Source organism: Lissotriton helveticus, chromosome 5_1 (genome assembly GCF_964261635.1).
Source record: "Lissotriton helveticus chromosome 5_1, aLisHel1.1, whole genome shotgun sequence".
Lineage (NCBI taxonomy): Eukaryota > Metazoa > Chordata > Amphibia > Caudata > Salamandridae > Lissotriton > Lissotriton helveticus.
The window spans coordinates 1,408,272,450-1,408,291,608 of record NC_136065.1 but is presented as its reverse complement, the minus strand read 5'-3'; positions in this window follow the sequence as shown (position 1 = coordinate 1,408,291,608).

Genomic DNA, 19,159 nt, shown 5'->3' with positions numbered 1-19,159 from the left:
CCGGTGGCTTTGGCAATGCATCGAAAACCTGTTGGTGAATAAGACTCAATTTAGCAGTCAAGTCGAAAAGGTAATCAATTAACATTGGGTATTCCAGCTGCTTGAATTCTTTTGGTCTAGGTACCCCCCAAACATTTGCAGGACGACCAAAAACTATTTCATAAGGACTAAGCCCTACTCTAGAATGTACGGTTGCTCTTGTTGATAGCAAAGCCAACGGCAATGCGTCTGGCCAGGACAAACCCGTGGATGCTTGTATCTTAGCAAGTTTCAGCTTAAGGGTGCCATTGTAACCCTCAACTAAACCCGCGGACTGGGGATGATTCGCACTATGAAACTTCTGTCTAATCCCTAGGCCGGCACACACACTCTGCATAACCTTCCCTACGAACTCACTTCCGTTATCTGACCATACAATCCGTGGCATTCCGTATCTGGGGAAGTATTCTTTAAGAAGAATTTTGGCAGTGGATAAGGCAGTATTGTCCTTTAGCGGGTATGCTTCGATCCATCTGGAGAAAGCACAAACTACCACTAGGACGTATTTCAGGTTATTACAACGATCCATGTGAATGAAATCTAGCTGGATCACTTCAAAGGGACAGGAAGGAGGAGCGAAGTGACCTGCAGGTGTGGGGATTCCCTTGCCAGGATTATGCATCAAGCATACCATACAATTTCTCACCACTCTCTCTGCACACTTACTAATCCCATCATTCTTCCAGACCGGAGCCAACATCTTACAAATCCCTTTTGAACTGATGTGCGCTGTTCCATGTGCCATCGTCACTACTGCAAGCACATACGCATCAGGCAACATCCAACGCTGTTGTTCCGACAAGTCAATCCAACACCCACTCGAGTCCAATTTACCCGTGCTCTCTCTCCATGCAAGTTTTTCCTCCTCAGTCGCCTCTTTCTGAATTTCCTTCACGCTTTCCACTGTGTCTTCACACATTCCAGACTCAGAAATCCATCTTGCAGAAGTTGCAACATACATTCTACTCATCATATTTCTAGCTGTCTGTTTTGCAGTCTCATCGGCAAAAGCATTCCCACGACCAACATCATCCGTGATTGCTTTATGAGCACTGCATTTCACAATCGCAACTTCAGTCGGTAAGGTTAGAGATTCCAACAAGTCATTAACTAGCTGACCATGTTGAATCTTAGTCCCATGGGACGTAATGAAACCTCTCTCTTTCCACAAACGGCCAAAACTATGGGCCACGCCGAACGCGTACTGACTATCTGTGAACACATTCACTCTCTTTCCCTTAGCTAAAACGCACGCTCTTGTTAGCGCGATCAATTCTGCAGCCTGGGCAGAATTCTGACTCATTCTTGCAGTCTCCACAATCGTACTCAAAGTCGTTACTGCATAAGCAGCAGTCACATCACCATTCTCCAATTTGAAGCAAGACCCATCAACATACAGCGTGCCATCTGGATCTGACAACGGAGTGTTTTTTAGATCAATTCGTCCTTTTGTTTCTTCCTCAGTTTTGAAATAACAGTCGTGTGGTTCGGAATCACTCGACTCTTGGCTAGTCGGCAACAATGTTGCTGGATTCAATACATTGCATCTTTTGATCTGAATATGACTAGCTAACAGTGTCAGTTCATAACCTGATAATCTAGCACTGGTAAGGTGTTGCGTCTTGGTTCGGTTCATGAGTGTATCCACCGCATGAGGAACCATAACCACTAGCATATTGTTCATTACTAAACCAGCAGATTGTCGAATGGAAGCTGCAGCTGCGGCTGTAGCTCTCAAGCAACTAGGCAACGCTCTAGCTACTGGATCTAATGTTGATGAAAAATACGCACAAGGGCGTTGTTTATCACCAAATTTCTGCGTCAAAACACTCAATGCACAACCTTCTCTCTCGTGGACATAGAGCGTGAATGGCTTACTGTAGTCGGGTGTACCCAATACAGGTGCTGAACACAGTGCATTTCGTAACTCAGAAAAACTCTGCTGACATTCTGCAGACCATGGTACCGGACTCGGAACACCTTTCCCAGTCAAGGCTACCAATGGTTTTGCTAAAAGAGAAAAATTTGGGATCCATTGCCTACAATATGAGGTAATACCTAAAAAGGCACGTACTTCTCTCTGCGTGCTAGGAACATTCATCTGTGTAATTGCTTTTATTCTCTCTGGGGTCAACTTCCTTCCCTCCTTTGACAAGAGATGACCTAGGTAGGTCACTTCTTGGCAGCAGTATTGCATTTTTGAAGGTGACACCTTGTGATTCAAATCTGATAAGTGATGCAATAAAGAAATCGTAGCTGTTTTGCAAGTTTCCTTGTCATCTGCAGCCACTAGAAGGTCATCGACATATTGTATTAAAGCTGAACCAAGAGGAAGTACGAAGGAATCTAACTGGCTTTTTAATGCTTGACTGTAAATAGATGGGCTTTCACAATAGCCTTGTGGAGCGCGTTTAAACCTAAAGCTTCGTCCTCCTAGAGAGAAACCGAAGATATCTCTGCTTTCTTCGGCTATCGGAATGCTGAAAAAGGCATTTTTCAAGTCAACAACCGAAAACCATGCTGCTGTAGCAGGAATCAACGTTAACAATGCAGTAATGTCTGGTACCACAGGAAACTGTGGAATCACAATTTTATTAACCTCTCTGAGATCAATTACAAACCTATATACTGGAGGTTTTGTAGGGTCAGTTCGTTTCAAAATAGGCAGTACAGGACTATTACAGACATTACCTCTAGTTTCTTCTATAACGTCTTTCTCAATCAGATCATGCACTATCAGTAGGAGCGCACGCTCACCTTCACTAGAGATTCTGTATTGTGGAATTCGTGGAAGTTTGACATTTGCTTTCAAAGTTACTACATAGGGTGGAATTTCCAATAGACCTACATCATTAGGACCAGTCGCCCAAAGAGTATCAGGGAGTGAACGCAGCTCTGGTGGGAGCGCATCCATCGACAAGTACATCGGAGAGATTATTCTTTTACCCAACGTAAGCTGTACTCCTGCTGGAGAACAGTACAATGTCGCGTACAGGCGTTTTAACAAGTCTAAACCAAGCAGATTTTCGTTACAACCTGTCGTCAAAATCAGGGGTGCTTTCAATTGACAGGGTCCAACAGAAATAGACAAAGGACCAGAAACAGGGTTGTGAACAGGGGCGCCCGAAAAACCTACTGAAACGTTTGTTGAGCCAGACAAAGGTGCGCCAGGGAGTTTCGCATGTATGATAGAACTTTTTGCTGCACCAGTATCCAACAGAAACGGTTCGACTATACCTGATGTTGCTACTGCGACATAAGGCCCACTTTGATCTACTGGAACTGATACTACTCCCTCTCTTTGTCCATGGCTGTCCTAGTACTCACTTTGCTGAACTTCCTCACTAGCTTCATAATAGTCTTCAACATGATATTGTGGAGACTTATTCTGTTGGGCCGATTGTCCATTTCGCTGGTCGAAATAATTAGAAGGGCGGTCACTCGTCTGCGGAGGCATAGCACCTCGTCCTCGACCTCTAGAGTTTTGCATAGAACTACCACGACCTCTCTGAGCTGCCGCAGCATTATTTTGTGCCCGAACTGGACACTCATTTTTGTAATGACCTTCCACTTTGCAATAAGCACATTGATTCCATTGGTATTGTGGTCTTTGAAAATTATATTCCGTTCTTTGATATGACCCTTGCTGCATATTCGTCTGATTCGTGCGAGGCGGATAAGCTTGCTGTAAAAGTACTTTAGTTTTTAAATCTTTCGTCTTTTTATCTGATTTTTCCTTCTCTTCTTTATCCCTATTTTCATAGTACTGGGCAGTCGCAAGTATTTGCGCAGTCGTAGAGACAGCCCACGCACTTTCAGAATTCTTTAATTTACCACTAAGTTCTGGTAACAGATTGTGCACAAATTTATCAACAAATAATCTCTGGCCTCCTTCTGTGCTCATATCCTGACCACTATGATCCACGAAAGTCTCCTCGAATCTTGTGAAAAAGTCTGAGACGCTTTCGTCTTTCTTCTGTTTGCACGCGGACAATTTGTCCCAGTTAACGCGCAATGCTGGCATCAAGGTTTTCATTAAATCAATTATTCTACCAGGCAAATTAGCAATTAGGGGTTCTGGTTTGGAACCACCTATTTGTTGACCATCCGCTGCAATTATAGCTGCCCAGTCACCACCTAGGGCAACTGGATGATTCTCTTTACGAATTTTAGCCCAAATTGGTTGCGGTACTACATTACCAAATAGCAGATCTATGTCAGCAAGATTCAATACACAAGCGTCAACCGTTTGAGCCAACTCTTTGTAGTACCCTGCAGGATTTTTACGCGGATCTGGCAAGGCCTGTTTCACTGCTAATACTTCAGCTCGTTTCCATGGAATATGTATCCATACTCTCTGGAATTGTGCCGGAGCGGCTGCAATACCAAGGTTTACATTAGCTTGCACAGCTTCACGCCAAATTGGTGGAACCTCTCTCATTGGGTATTGACGATTTTGTTTCGTACTGCGTTTCCCTAACTCTCTTGGTGAACGAAGGGATGAGTCGGTTCTATAACTTAGAACCAGTTCCATCGCTTCTTTTATATTTTGTCCAACTATCATACCTGCAGCAAACTCTTTCTGAACATTAATTAATTCTTCTAGATTTGATTCAGGGTCATCCTCTTCCAATTCCTCACGTAGAAGGAAACACATTTCATCGAACACATATCGTTGTGTCGGTTCATTCCATTGCATAAATGTATCTAATACATCTTGTACATTATATCTTCCAACTTTCGAAACCCATCTAAGAGCAGTGGAATCTAGTATTCCTCTTTCTTCAGTACTGGGAAGTTGACTACGCCTCTGTACAGAGTCAGAGGTAGGAGTCTTAATCAGAGTTTTATAGAAGGGAGATAGAATATTAGAGACAGAATCAGTGATTCTCCGACGAACAGAAAGCGGAGTCATAATATTAGCAGAAGCAGTAAATAGAGTAGCAGTTGGAACAGATAGATTAGGAGCAGTAGGAGTAGCAGGAAAAATAGCTTGTGAACTAGCAGGTGTGAGCGACACAGGCATAGGTAAAGAAGCCGGCAACCCTAGAAGAGGGGTTGTCGAAGGAACATTAATATTGACCACAGGAGGTACAGGAACTTGATTCAGGGGAGCGGGAACAGGGACACCGGGTTGTCCAGCAACCGGTAATTGAACATTCGGTATAGGTGGAGCCGTAGCACCCTGTGCATATGGTGGGGGTGATCGTAACAAGTAAGACAACAGGGGATCCTTTTCAGGGTCCTCTACTATCTTAGCCGTACTCGATGGTAAAGCAGGATAGCACTTGTCTATCGCTAAATTACGCTCTCTATTGGCCACCTCCATCGCTTTCTCAGACTCGTTGAGTTGCAGCTGCCTAGCAGACTGTTCTAAAGTCAACTCTTGCTCTTTCTGTTCTTTCTTCAACTTTTTAATTTCTCTCTGTTTAGATTCTTTTCGCCAATAACGGAAAAAATCAAACATTGCCGGCCGGGCTTTCTTCTTAAACAACCTTCTTTCTAGATTATCGAGAACTTCAGGTTCAAAACTACCATGTAGTGGCCAACTAAGGACACCATCTTTCTCTGTGAAGCGGATCCATACCTCGTTATAAGAGATAGGGCCCACACCAAATTTGCAATATAGATCATAAAGGGGAGTTCCAATCGGAGGAACCAAACATGAGTCCTCCAACTGGGAATCACTGTTGCAACTAAGACAAGACAACATACAATTTTTCCGACTTACCATTTTATAATCCGGAACACCAAACAAACAAGACACAAACAGAAAAGATGCGCACTCGAACCAAGAACTTAGGCCTACCAGAACTGATAAATGTATCGATACCTGAACTGAACAGAATGATTATCGTAACCAGAATAACCAGTGATAATCTTACAGAACTGAACTGAACTGAAAACTAAAAGGATTATCCAAACAGGAGCAACCCTCACAAAATACTTAACTGAGGTACTGAAGACGTCACCAAGGAGAAACCCGTCACGTCTCGCCGTACTAAGGACTGCACCTCGGGTCCAAGACAGGGCGACGGTCAAGGCAACGGACCACTGCAGCCGTCTGAACGGGAACCCTCGTGGAAGAGAACGTCGGGGCCACTTTTGCGATATGCCGGGATCGATGAAGTGGGGCGCCTCCCTCTGAAATCTTCACACGAAGCTCCTCGAACTCTTCAGGCTTTTGGACCGGTACCGAATGACGTCGCCCCACGTTGGGCGCCAATTGGAGTTCTGGACTTTTTGGTTCCGTCCAGAGGTGTCAGGGACAACACCCGAAGACCCCGGAGTTCAACCTGTCTCGGTGCACAAACAAACAGAAACACGGGCTTCTCGATGGTGGCGTCAAAGACCAAAGGTTTATTACTGCAGGGACACAGAAGTCACAGAAACTGCACACGGGCAGTGTCTAGGAGCCTGTTCAATTTGTACAAAGAGGGTTGTTCCTTATATACTAAATATTCTGCTCGGGGCAAATTCTTTACATGTTACCACAGTTCTAAACATTCGTGTCTTAAACAATAAATATTTGGCGTTGCACAGGAATCGTCAACAGTATCTGATGTCAAAACATTACGAATGAGGGGTTCCCACTAGTCCATCATAATCCTATGTCAATTCTTCATTCAAGACCCGGACCGCCTCATCGTAAATTTCGTTACCTCCCCCTAATAAAGGCCCAGAAGGAAAAGAGCAGAGCCAGGTGTGGAAGATAGAAAGACAGGATAAGAGATGTTTGTGGGTCGTAAATGGGCACGGTTACCAGCTTCGGCCGCCTAATCATGATCAGGCCAACGAACACAAGAACCAGTATAGCAGGACTGGCCTCAGGCTGGGGAGGCAGCTCTTGCCGAGTCATGCTGCCACAGCGTTGCTGGCCTAAGGTGCACGTGTCACTCGCAAGGTGAATCGCCGGCTAAAGCCTACGTGTCCTTAAATGAAAAGAGGTCATTGTGTGTCCATTGACTATGTGAGGGCAAGGAATACAAAATGGCTTCCGTGTCCTAAGATGGATGCCATGGGTAGGACAGAAATGTGTTTGTAACTGGAGTGCTCTTGCTCGTAGCATAGCGAAAACACCAGGATATACTAAATGGATCATTTGCGGTCCACTGATACCAAAATTATGTATTTACGACAATGTTACAAACACGAGTAAAATCGTCACGGAACCTCAGTTCCCGGCTTTCCTACGAGTTATGTTTAACAACAAAATGCATAACCTTAGATCCCCCCTCGAGGCTGATGAGATGCTCGAGTTATTGAAGGATGCTACATGGAGGGGAGCAGGAAACTCTTAGGGGGCTGATGTGGACTTTAGGGTTAATAAGTAACTCCCCCCAAAGTCAAAGTCAGTGTTGAGTTTGAGTTATGTAATATAATTCCAAAAAAAAAAAAAAAAAATACATTGACAAATAAATAAATAAACAGGAAAAAAGGGATAAAAGAACAACAAAAATAAAAATAAAAATAAAAAAGAGATAGATAAATAATCTAAAGGGGATCTAAGTCTTCTTTTCTTTTCTTTTTGGGGTGTGGGGTTTGGGGTGTTGGGGATTGCAAGCTTTCGGTTTGTTGACACTAAACACTATCTAGTTGGTAGATAAGCGGGGGGAGAGGGAGGGGAGGGTGCCAGAGGGTGCTAAACTGGAGATTCATCAGTCCAGTGTAGTTAGGGGGGGGGGTTTCCAGGGGGAGAGGGTGGGTGGTGCACGGGGTGGTAGGGGGGAAAAAACATGAAATGTCCTCATGGAGTTGTACCCATTTTTTTCGGTTTGTCTCGCTTTAACCACCAGTCATTATTGCCAATATTCATCTCCAAGGGGGGTCCTAGGAAGGAACAGCAACAGAGAAGCAGGGTGGGTCGTAGAGGCAGTGAGGGGCGTGATAGACTGATTGTATGACTAATTTGCAGTTTTTATCCTGGAATGTCAATGGCCTGCGCACTGGGAGCAGGAGAAAAAAGATCTTTCAATATTTGAGGGACTCCCAGGCGCAGGTCATTGTCATACAGGAGTCACATCTTCTCAAAGCCGAAACGGTCGAGCTTCTTAAAAAAGAGAAATGGATTGACATCTTCTTGTGCACTGATCAATCGGCAAATATTAGGGGTGTGCTTTTTATTTTTAAAAAGCAGGCTAAAGCTCAAATTATAGAGCATTTGGAGGATAAAAGTGGTCGGTGGCTGATTGTAAGGGCTTTGTTGGATGGCCACCCATACGTTTTGGTTGGATACTACGGCCCAAATCAGGACGACCCTTCGTATTTGAATATTATTCAGGATCATCTAGTAGCTTTAAAGGACCCGGTAATTAGGGTAGGAGATTTTAACATTGTTTTGAACCCAAAATTAGATAAATCCGCAAAGTCTAGGGCCTGTGCTTCTTCCAAATCCAGACAAGACCTCTTAACAATTATGTCTCAGTTAGGCTTAGCAGATATCTGGAGGGAAAGGGCAGGGGCCAAACTGGGGGTCTCCTTCCGAAATCTTAAATATAAACATCTTTCAAGAATTGATTATGCTTTCTTCAGCTATAGCCTTAAGGATTTTCTGATAGATATTTCTTATCTCCCCTCGCACCTCTCGGACCATTCCGCTATATCATTCATACTAAATATAGGCCGCCAAAAACCGCATTTTTCCTGGTCTTTTGACCGTACCTTGTTATTGGAGGAGGAGGAAGTTTTCTTCCTCAAGACAGAAACGCAATTTTTCTTAGAAGCCAACTTAGACACAGCTGTTATCTCTGTTTTGTGGGATACTTTGAAAGCCTATTGGAGGGGGTGCATTACAAGTCGATCTTCGTATAGGAAAAAGCAATATAATGAATGTATTAAAAATCTTGAGTTGGAAATGAAGGCAGTAGAAAACACTTTGGGGGATCACATGGGCACGAAAGCTGATCGAGAAAGACTAGGAGCTTTAAAATCGCAGCTGGAAGGCATCTTACAGAACAGAATAGCGAAACGGTGGGAGGCAAGTAAGAATTCTCATTTTGAGTTTGGGGAGGCGGCGGGGAAAATCCTCGCCTGGAAAACCAAGGCTAATCAATCTCGGAACTATATTAGGGAGATTAAGGTGGAGGGGGAAGTTTCCCCGCGGCTGACCCAATTAGAAATCGGCGCTGCCTTTCAGGATTTTTTTCAGGCCATTTACAAAGAGGATACTGCTGTAGACACTCTGGAGTGTGAGGCTTGGCTGAACTCAATCTCTACTCCTAAGCTCACAACTGAGCAGAGTAAGATCCTGGAGAGAGAGATCTCGGTGGAGGAGGTTAACAAGGCACTAGGGCAAGTGAGTCGGGGGAAGGCCGCAGGCCCTGATGGGCTACCAGGGGAACTTTATAGAGCCCTTAGTGGAGAGATTGCACCGGTCTTGACCTCTGTTTTTAATAGCATTTATCTGGAAGGTTCGGACCCACCTAATTCCTGGAAAGATGCCACTGTGGTTTTAATACCCAAACCTGGGAAGGACGTGAGGGACTGTGGGTCGTACCGTCCGATATCACTTCTTAATTGCGATTACAAAATCTTCGCTGCTATTATGGCGGACAGACTGGGGGCGGTGGCTAAAACAATTATACACGATGACCAAAAAGGTTTCATCAAGGGTAGACAGCTATCAGACCTCACTCAAGATCTTGTGAATGCAATTGATATAGCTACCACTTTTTCTCTCCCGCTTGCCGCCTTTACGTTGGATGCGACAAAGGCCTTTGATAGGGTCAACTGGGTCTATTTGGCTGCAGTTATGAGGAAATTTAACTTACCCGCAAATTTCTGTAATATGATATCTCTTATTTATAAAGCTCCAACGGCCAGGCTTTTTGTGAACAATCTTCTGACAAAGCCTTTTAGTATCTCTAGAGGAACAAGGCAGGGCTGCCCGCTCTCCCCCCTCCTTTTCAACCTTTATATTGAACCTTTTGCTCAGATTCTAAGAGAAGAAGCAAACATATCATCATTCAGCTTCGGAGGGTGGGAAAAGCGGGTAGCCCTATATGCGGACGATATCCTCATAATGACATCCAACCTAGACCAGGCTCTCCCCACAGTGTTCAAGAGGGCTGAAGAGTTTGGCAAGATTTCCGGATATGAGATAAACTCAGATAAAACGGAAATTATGGCCTGGAACACCACTACTACTCTGGTTGAGACAGTACCCTCAATGCGATATTTAGGCATCAGAATCTTTCAAGATATTAATAAGCTCGCCGTTAAAAATCTGGAGCGAGTACATAATGAATGCCGGAAGAAGCTTAAGGCTTGGAACCATCTCCCTTTATCCATCTTTGGGAGAACTAACTTAGTTAAAATGTCTATCCTGCCTATATATACGTTTTTGTTTAACTCGATCCCAATGGCTTTTGACCCTAAACAATTGGCGAAGTGTCAACAGGATGTCAATTCATTTGTCTGGAGATATGGAGCCACACGACTGGCGTGGAAGAAGTTGAGGAGGAGGAGGGAAAAAGGGGGGTTGACGCTGCCTGACCTTCAGTATTACGCCTGGGCATTTGAGCTATCTTACTCTAGAATGCTTCTAAAGACACCAATGGATAATGCTAGGGGAAGAATGTTTCGAGCTATGTTAGAAGGCGCCGGTCTTCCACCAGCTGGCTTCCTTTTTAAGTTTGGAGACCAGAAATTTTTCTAAAAAGTTAAATTAAAGACTCTTCAATCACTGGCGAGGAGCTGGTCTATAATTAGGAAGAGGTTGGGGCTCGGCTATTTCTCCAACGCGGCACCTCTGTGGGACTCACCTGGAGCTCCAGCGTGTCTTAAAGACAGTTTGGCGGGTCCTATCAAAGAGGCCGGTTTTTTGTCCTGGGGAGAGTTGGTGGCAGGAGGCTCCATGATTTCTTGGGAGGATCTGCGGGAGAAAGTCGGACCACACCTTTCTACCTTTAAGTATATACAACTAACTAGTTGGGCTCAGGCAACGCTTAGGAAGAGGGTCCCCCTTGGGAAAGAAAGTCAACTGGAAAGTTTATTGGTCACGAGACCAGGGGGGGGCAAGGAGGTTGCATGTTGGTACTGGGGGATTTTAGAAGAAATAGATGGAGATTTTAATCTCCCTGAGAAATTATGGGCAAGAGAGATGGGGGATCAGTGGGATTCGAAGTGGCAAATTTCATTTACTTTGCTAAACAAGCTTGTGAAACCAGCTTGGCTGAAAAGAAACCACCTTTTCACGCTACATCGTGCATACCTTTCTCCCCAGAAACTATCTAAATATCAACATGGGAAAAGTTGTAATAAATGTAATCTGCCGGAGGCTTCGGATGTTCACATGTTCAAGGACTGCCCAGCAATCAGCTATTTTTGGGAGAAGGTGTTGGAGGCTCTGTCTTCTATGCTTAATACAACATTGCATATCTCTCTTCCCCTGATTATCTTTGGATTAGATGATAGCATCATTGGGCAGGCTAGATCCTTTTTGTTTTATTCAATCCTCCTGGCTAGGAGACAGATTTGCAGGTTTTGGGTAGACGTAGCTCCCCCAACTTTTTCAGGATGGTTGACATCGCTCTACGAGGTTTCTAGGGTGGACCTGGCCAGATCCTGCAGCAGGAAAAAGCTTGCTTTTTGGGACTTTTTGGTAAAATGGAGGTAGAATGCCCGGGGTTGTTTTTTTTTTTTTTTTTTTCCCGGGTCCTATGATTATGCCTGTTGCCTACTCCATGGACCGGTTGAAGGGTCTTCCCAGGTTTGGGCTGGTCCAACAGGCGTCAACACGTCTAGATGGAGAGATCTAGGTCTCCCTGTTGTGTGAAGAATCCCTTCTCCCGCCAACAATAGCTTTTGCGCGCCTGGGTCCGTGCCATGTTAACATATCCGAGGGCTGGTTACGGAGGCGTTGTGGTGGTTGGTGGTTGTTTCTTTATACTAGGGTATCGGCAAATGAGGACAAAAAAAAAAAAAAAAAGATTAGACTGTCGCAGCAGTGCTTCGACAGAGACCCCGCAACCCACCCACGAACAGCAGGAAGCCCCCCAAAACGCTACATTGAGCAAGATGTCAGTAGAAATAGCAAAAAAAAGGCTTTTCCTTAAGGATTTTGTCCAAAACACTTCTATCCGGTATTAGACCTTCCCAGGAATGCCCGAAGACCCGCCAACCCACCCGCAAAAAAGCACGCGACAACACCCCCAAACAGCGAAAAAGCTAAATCTCATACTTACAATATCTCTCGGGCTTCGGTCCAAACGCGCTGTGCAGCTAGGTCATCATCATAACTCCTGTTTTCCACCACGGATTTCCTGAAAGGCAAATGCAATCAAGATTAGACTGTCGCAGCAGTGCTTCAACAGAGACCCCGCAACCCACCCACGAACAGCAGGAAGCCCCCCAAAACGCTACATTGAGCAAGATGTCAGAAGAAATAGCAAAAAAAAGGCTTTTCCTTAAGGATTTTGTCCAAAACACTTCTATCCGGTATTAGACCTTCCCAGGAATGCCCGAAGACCCGCCAACCCACCCGCAAAAAAGCACGCGACAACACCCCCAAACAGCGAAAAAGCTAAATCTCATACTTACAATATCTCTCGGGCTTCGGTCCAAACGCACTGTGCAGCTAGGTCATCATCATAACTCCTGTTTTCCACCACGGATTTCCTGAAAGGCAAATGCAATCAAGATTAGACTGTCGCAGCAGTGCTTCGACAGAGACCCCGCAACCCACCCACGAACAGCAGGAAGCCCCCCAAAACGCTACATTGAGCAAGATGTCAGAAGAAATAGCAAAAAAAAGGCTTTTCCTTAAGGATTTTGTCCAAAACACTTCTATCCGGTATTAGACCTTCCCAGGAATGCCCGAAGACCCGCCAACCCACCCGCAAAAAAGCATGCGACAACACCCCCAAACAGCAAAAAAGCTAAATCTCATACTTACAATATCTCTCGGCCTTCGGTCCAAACGCACTGTGCAGCTAGGTCATCATCATAACTCCTGTTTTCCACCACGGATTTCCTGAAAAGCAAATGCAATCAAGATTAGACTGTCGCAGCAGTGCTCCCAGACCCCAAAACTCACCCACAAACACCCGGAACCCCGCCAAAGAGCACCTCAAAGGCAAGCAAGTCAGCAAAAACGGCAAGAAATTTCCACCTCATATTTGGTCCAAAACACTTTTATCCATTATTAGAGCTTCACAGCAATGGGCCCAAAGCCGTCAACTCACCCGCAAAGAAGTAGAACACCCCCACAAGTGCTGAGTCTTTCTTCATTGGGCGTAATCCAGCACTCTGCTTTGAGGGAAATCGCAGTCTGGAGGAGGAGGATAGAGGAGCATGTTCTTCAGAACTTGTGAACCTGAGGAATGTAGACTGCGGCACCTTCAAATCAATAAGCAAACAAGTGAAGACAGTTCTGCTGATGGTCTTGTTTTTGGGATTAGGTGATTAAAGTTTGAATTAAATTAACTGTGCAAAACAAAGAAAGACAGACACACAGGAATAAAAGTGAATAAGGACAAAAAAGAAAGTTATTGATTCATTGTCTCCTTTTCAGGGCTCGGTGTCAGGGAATAAGAAGAAGATTTCGTCATCATACTCTGCGAATTCAGGCAGGATGAGGTCAGTGCCACCGAACAGAGAACAAATCCCCTCATCTACGTTGCCGTCCTCCTCGTCTTCATGCGGCGTGCTTTCTCGTACTTTGTAATCTGGTGGTATGAGGTGCTGATTCATCTTGATCATTGTCAGCCGCTCCACATTTTTGGGCGAGAGGCGGCTCCGTTTGGGAGTTACAATGCCACCAGCAGCACTGAAAACTCGTTCAGAAGACACACTTGCGAGTGGGCAAGACAAATAGTTTATAGCCAGGTTGGAGAGCTGTGGCCACAATTGTTTTTTGCCATGCCAATACTGCAATGGCTCATCATTAAGAAAGACCTCTGTTGAGTCATTCAGATAGTCCTGCACCATCGACTCAAGGTCATCAACGGTTCCTCCACTTTGCTTACTTTTTGCTGTGCCTGTGACATTTTTTCGAGAACCATACCCAAGCAAACTTAGCCAATCCTCCACAGCAGCCACTGTTACTGTTGTGTGTGGTGCAGATGATCCAGTTGCCGGTGTCTTTAACGGCTGAGAGGTCACTTGTGCCCCAGCCACAGGTGCAGAAGTGGATTCTTGTGACTGGGGATGGCCTGCTGATACTGATGCTGATGTACTGCCTTCTCCTTCAATAACCTGCCGTTCTTTTTCAAACCTCTTGGCTGACCAGGCTAGCCAATTTTTGTACTTTTGAACATCTTCATCAGCAAAAGGAAAGAATGCTTCGCCTGCCAGCGCCTTTTTGTAGCGTGGATCCAGAATAGTAGCACAAATGTAATGCTGTTCTGACTTGATCTTTTGAAGACGTTCATCACCACGTAGGCGCTCTAATAATTTCTCAGACAAAATAAAAGGGTCTTTTTTTTTTACATCTTTTTCAAACTCAGAAGACACCGCCATCAGTTGGTGCTCCAGCATGCACAACAATGGGATAGCTTTTCCCAAATTACAGTCCTCCTGGCTGACTGCACGCGTGAAGAACTCAAAAGGACGAAGCATGTCTGTCAGGCTTTTAACTATGTCCCATTGCGCCGCACCCATCCGCAGGTCCTCCTTCTGAGATGTACCCTCTGTTAAGAAATAGTGATTGAGTACCGTATACTGCTCATACAGACGCTCAAGCATGTAGAAGGTTGAGTTCCAACGTGTTGCCACCTCCTGGATGAGTGCTTTCACTGGTATTCGACTTTGAAGTAGCAGCCTCCTCAGATGCTTCCGGGCCTTAAAAGAATGGCTGAAATGGTTGCACATTTTGCGGCAGGTGGCCATTACCGCGAACGCTGCACTGTCTCTATCACTCAAGAATTTTTGAACTACCAGGTTGATACAGTGCGCCAAACACGGCACTCTGAAATAGCCACCCAGCGCCATGGCCTTAACTACATTGGCGCCATTATCCGTGGAAACATAACCAATCTGGCGTTTTTTTGGGGATAGCATTTTCAAGACCTTTTTGTTAAACTCGTCCAAAATGTTTTGGGATGTGTGACTTTTCTCCAAGCCAAACATGGCTAGTGTTGCATGTTTCCGAGCAGCTTTAAAAACTTGGTCCGGGTCAACACCTGCGTTTAGCTTTGCTTTAACACCTGAAAAAGAGACCCCGTGTGCAGTGATGCACATGTAATCAGCGCCTGCGCCACTGATCCACATGTCTGTTGTCAGATGTATTGTGTGAACAGCACTCTTCTGCAAAGCTGCCCCAATCGCCTCCAGCACATCTTCATGTAGTGCTGGAACCGCAACTCTGCCAAAATAGAACCGGCTAGGAACCTTCCATTTAGGGCAGAGCGTTGCCACTAATTCTAGAAAACCTACCGCTTCTACAAAAGAAAAAGGGAGAAGGTCCACAGCTAGCATTTTAGCCAGCTTAGTGTTATACAGACGCGTCAGTGGGTGGTTGCGTTCATATGGCACGTCTGAAGAAAACATGGTTCTAATGTTGCCCTGGACCAAGCATTTACGGGATGATAATGACTTCGTTGACCCAATTTTGCTCGCTGGTGAACTTTTGCGCGTTGGTGTCTCACTCGCTCCAACACTCTTAGTGTGCCTCACATTGGGTGTGCTGCTGACAGGGGTACTGGGTGTAAGGGAAGTGTTTGACACGTCTTCTTCCTCCTCGTCATCATCAGATGCAACATCAACGTTTTCTTGACTTCCAATTCGGGCTTCCTTGATCGCTCCTAGGTGCGCAAACCATTTGACAGTGTGCTTTCTCTCAAGATGACCTCTCTGGCCTCCGGTACCATAGTTGGTCCCTGACTTACCACGACTAACTGCAAACTTACAAAGGGTACAAATGGCAAACTTTGGACTTTTTTGGCAAACAGTAAAGAAGTCCCAAACTGGGGACTTGAAGTGTCTGTGGGGCCTGGAGGAGGCGGCGATACTGGTGGTGGTGGTCATGATGCTAATGCCAGATGAAGTGGAGGATCTGGATTGCCCAACTTTTGTACGTTGTGCACTTTCACCGCCACTAATTAAGGTCGAGGTGGATGGAGGTCCCTTCTTGCCAGAAAGAAATATGGAAGCGCTACGAGTTGGTGTACTACTTAACTCCAATGATTGTGGTGGTGTTTCCACTGCCTCCTCGTCGACAACATCATCATCATCACGCTCAGCAGCTTTTCGGGCTAGGGTCAAAATGTCTGTTTGCTGCATGCCCGCTGGAGCTGCAGTGACCTTTATGATGAGTGGGTCGTTGTTGTCAGAGCCTTCATCAGCAGCAGTATCCGCCACTTCTTGTTGAGCCTCATCATCACACTCCATAACTCTGAGACTTTGGACGAGCTTCCTTTTACGCTTAACTACCTTTGTCAGATCATGGTGTGCCTCACTCTCTGGCAGTGGTGCTGGTTCCCAAGTAAGATCCGTATCATCAGAAGGAGGTGTGCTTGAAGAAGATGTAGACACCACCCTTGATCTCTTCCTTGCTAGGGGTGTGGAAGACAATGAATGATCATCAGGAGGAGTGTCTTCCTCAAATGATACCTCGCCTTGATTGTCGATTTCCTGATGTGCCCCTACTTCGGGAGGAACAACTATTGTGGGCACTTGTGACCCTCCATGCACCTCTGCTTGCGCATCTCCTTGCGCTGCCTCTCCTTCCACATGTACTTGGGCTTGTACTTGCACATGTGATTGTTGTTGCGGCTGTGGTTGTTCAACACTCGTCAGATGAGCTACAACAACCTGTGTTGATTGAGGGACATTGCTGCTGCTTTCTTGCGATGAGCCAACATCACTGGTCGATGGTGATTGAAGAACTATACTGGCTGCCTCTGCAGCACTCAAGGGCTTGGACTTAAGTTGGCGTGCTGGTGGTGGTGGTGGCACTGAGCCCAATGGAGCGGGGGTGCTGCTGCCAGCTTGGTCCCCAGCAGATCCCGCTGCTGCTGCAGGCATACTTTTTTTTTTACTCCCAAAAAAAGGGGCGGGCGGCACACCAGTCTCCTTGGTAACTTGCTTCTTCTGCTCCTTACTGGCACCTTTCTTGCTAGAGGAGCTACGGGTAACTTTTTTTGGGGCCATCTTCTTCAGAGCAGGTCAGAACAGCAGGCAGCAGTTGCACGAGTTGCAGAGTTGTCTGTGTCCAGACGTGACGTCGCGTGACGTTATGCTGCACACACACACCGCTGCAGGACTTCTTCCTGGCACTGGTGGTTCTCTTGAGTCTTGTGCACCTAAAAGCAATGGAAGACAGAGGAACATCAGTTCAATTATACACCCCAAAAAATCGACAAAACACAGAAAAATCAGCACAATCCCATGCCATCCATGATGTTTACATTGAAGACACCCCACAGAAAGACTAGGGCCATGCAAGTATGCAACACTCACTACCCCTGGGCATAATGGATGAAAAGTAGGCAAAATAAGTGCAGGCCTCAGACACTGCCTCTCTTCAAAATGGCCCCTTACACCCCAAGCCAGTCCACATCAACAGTACACCCCAAAAAAACAGAAAAACAGCCAAAAATCACCACAATCCAATGCCATCCAGGATGTTTACATTAAAGAGAGTGAGACCACACTACAGGTACACTCAGTCCATGCACCACTACCCCTGGGCAAAAGGCCACACCAGCAGCCCCAAAAAAACGACAAAAACAACAAAAAACAGCACAATCCCAGCCCATCCATGGCCTCAATGGTGTTTAAATTCAAGAGGACACCCCACAGAAAGACTAGGCCCATGCAACACTCACCACCCCTGGGCAAAGGGCCCCACCAGCAGCCCCAAAAAAACGACAAAAAACAATAAAATCAGCACAATCCCAGCCCATCCATGGCCTCAATGGTGTTTAAATTCAAGAAGACACCCCTCAGAAACACTAGGCCCATGCAACACTCACTACCCCTGGGCATAATGGATGAAAAGTAGGCAAAATAAGTGCAGGCCTCAGACACTGCCTCTCTTCAAAATTGCCCCTTACACCCCAAGCACATGTTGCCTGTACCAGCCAGCACTCAAGATGGCCACCACCACCACCCACATGGCCAGTCCACATCAACCACCCCCAAAAAACAGAAAACCAGCCAGAAATCACCACAATCAAATGCCATCCATGATGTTTACATTAAAGAGAGTGAGACCACACCACAGGCACACTCAGTCCATGCACCACCACCCCTGGGCAAAAGGCCACACCAGCAGCCCCAAAAAAACGACAAAAAACAATACAATAAGCACAATCCCAGCCCATCCATGGCCTCAATGATGTTTAAATTCAAGAAGACACCCCACAGAAAGACTAGGCCCATGCAACACTCACCACCCCTGGGCAAAGGGCCCCACCAGCAGGCCCAAAAAAACGAAAAAAATCAACACAATCCCAGCCCATCCATTGCCTCAGTGGTGTTTAAATTCAACAAAACAGTTGTATCATGCACCCATAACCAACCCTGGTCCTACTGGATACTGTGGCTACCCACAATATAATTTATTTAATGTTCTGAAAAAGTTCCAAAATTGTAGTTGCAGCAACTGTAATGCCCCAAACAAACTTACTTGTGAAAGTTGATTTCTAATCCAAAAGTGATCCAAAGAAAGTCAAAAAGGCCTCAAATCCAAATATCCAGCAGCACCCACAAAAAGTAATCCTTCCAGCTCCAAATCCAAATGAAAGTGACCAGGAGATGGACAAAGCACTGGGAGGAGCCTGCTGGACAGGAACAGGAAGTTGGAGACTGTGGGGCACTTCCTTCCTCCCCCCCCCAAAAATGGACTCCTTGCAAAAAAAAAGGCCATGCAAATGTCAACCTGAGGAGTGATTCTGATCAAAATCATAATTTTCAGAAGGTTTTTCCTGTTTGCTGGTGATTTTCTTGTGCAGAATTGCAAAATCTCTATTTCGCGAGTGCGAGATTGTTCCTTTCCGCCGCAACTACGTGTTCGCAATTGCGAACTCTCGCGAGGTGTGCTGTGCAAGGTGGCAAGCCGCGATTACGTATTCGCGGGCGCCAAACTCCCGCGGGATCACGCAGCAAGATCCAAAATGGCGCGGCACTCGCAAAATATGATCGAGAAAAACCACTCGGCAAACGCTTAATGACGGAA